Source organism: Crocuta crocuta, unplaced genomic scaffold (genome assembly GCF_008692635.1).
Source record: "Crocuta crocuta isolate KB4526 unplaced genomic scaffold, BGI_CrCroc_1.0 scaffold475, whole genome shotgun sequence".
NCBI classification, from domain to species: domain Eukaryota; kingdom Metazoa; phylum Chordata; class Mammalia; order Carnivora; family Hyaenidae; genus Crocuta; species Crocuta crocuta.
This window is the reverse complement of record NW_027529518.1, coordinates 1,917,050-1,918,805: the sequence shown is the minus strand read 5'-3', so window position 1 is coordinate 1,918,805 and position 1,756 is coordinate 1,917,050. Positions and strand designations below refer to the sequence as shown.

At 46.1% G+C, this 1,756-nt stretch overlaps 1 protein-coding gene across 9 annotated transcripts in view; it reads left to right on the top strand.

The window, feature by feature from the left end:
- PABIR2 (PABIR family member 2) overlaps window positions 1-1,756 on the top strand; it is a 20,821-nt gene that overhangs the window by 2,682 nt on the left and 16,383 nt on the right. The gene's annotated exons all lie outside the window — the stretch shown is intronic.

Sequence of the window (1,756 nt, the reverse complement as noted above, 5' to 3'; positions counted from 1 at the left end):
GGGGGTGGAGTCAGGATTAACTTCTAAATATAGCCGAGAAAAATGGTCTCTCTTTGTCCCAGGAAGCAAAAATTGTGTCGACATGAGCCGAGTATTTCTGACACTTATCTGTTGGACAATGCTATTTATCCAAAGTGAAATCTCCTTTACAATGCTTGTATTTATATTCTCGGTAGAGTTGCTAATTGTGACCACTCTAAATAGCCAGAGTGGTCAGGGGTCACCCTATTAGTTGGTCGCATTGGGAGAAATTATGATGAGGTTTTTAATATAGTAGCTCTTCACACGCGGAGCCTACTTAGCCAGTAGCTGCAGCGCTCTGGAAGACATCCGAGATGTAAGCAAGCCGGCCTCTGAATGGCTGCGCTAGATTTCCAGTCTGTGCACAAAGGTTCATCAGTTTATTTATAGGAGAGCCTCTCTGACCTCTGAATCATCTAAAATTTATGCACAATTATAATAAGCTTCCGACTCAGTAGAGTACGAGAAGCAGCAAATCAAAAGAGGTACGTTTGGGTTTAAGGTGTACTAATAGCTGCTAGCCAGGGAGGAGAGGCGAAAACTGAAAAGCAGTTTTATGTATTTAACAATAAATAAATAAGGGCTCAGAGCCTGTTAATAGCCCCCGAGGGTCTCACTGGCACTGAACTGTAAAACATTTGATGTCCTTAAGGATACCCGGGTCACTAACCTCTTCTCAAATTATAGTATCCTCTGTGCCTCTGTGGTATTCTGCATGTTACCAAGCCCTTTCGCACTTTTCATTCTCATAGCAACCCCCTGTGGAGTAGGCAGGGCCAAAGATGTTTCTACCAGCTCACAGAGGCAGCAGCTAAGACTCAGCTGATAGAAAGGACTTGCTCAGAATCACACAATTGGTAAGTGGCAGAGCTGGGATTAGAATAGAGATGTCAGGGCCATTGTGCTTCGTAAAATCTGTTTAAGAAAGGAGAAAAAAACCCCCCACTTTTAAGGAAGATTTCCAGCTGAAGTGGCTAGACATACTTAAAGGGGGAAATGTTAGCTGTCCAGAGGTTTGATTCACCTCACCTTCCCAGAGGATACTGGAAAACAGAACGGCTTCATTTCGCTGTGGAGATGAAAAACGTTTCTGCTTGTTACACAGCTATGCTCCTGATATCAGCAGTATAGCAAAGAAGGGAAAATGAATTCGCCTCTGTACACTTGACTTGGCTCTTTTCTAAGATGTGGAAATTCCTTATCAACTCCTTTTCGGCTCCTCGCTCCCTACTCCCTGATAACTGCGTCTTGCTTTGGCTGCGCCAAAATACCTGTTGCGCTGAAGGGGCCACGTTGGCTCACTGCTCTTTGTCGATCCTTACGTTGTCTTCCCTCCATCCCCTTCTCCCTTTGAGCTTCCTGGTTTGGGAAGCCTTCCGGAGCCCCCTTCGGGTACTTCTGTCATCATGGATTACACCACATGTGTTCAATCACAGTGTCCTCTATAAATTTTAATACCCTTACCTGCGTCTCGGATTAACCTGCAAAAAGCAAGGTGTTGAGTGACACGGAAAGGAAAGCGCGAGGCAAGAAGACCTGCGGGAGTTGTCTGCGCAGGATCTGACAGCCCACGAGGTGTAAATGCCAAGGGGAAGGAGCACTCCGAGGGACTGACCTTCTCTTTCCTAGCGGCCAGGGGAGAAGTGCTGCTTTTATCACGAGTAGGGAAATTTCAAGGAATTGGTCATCTGAAGGGCTGGGAGATCGATTCCCTCTGGGCACGTTGGGTTCCAGG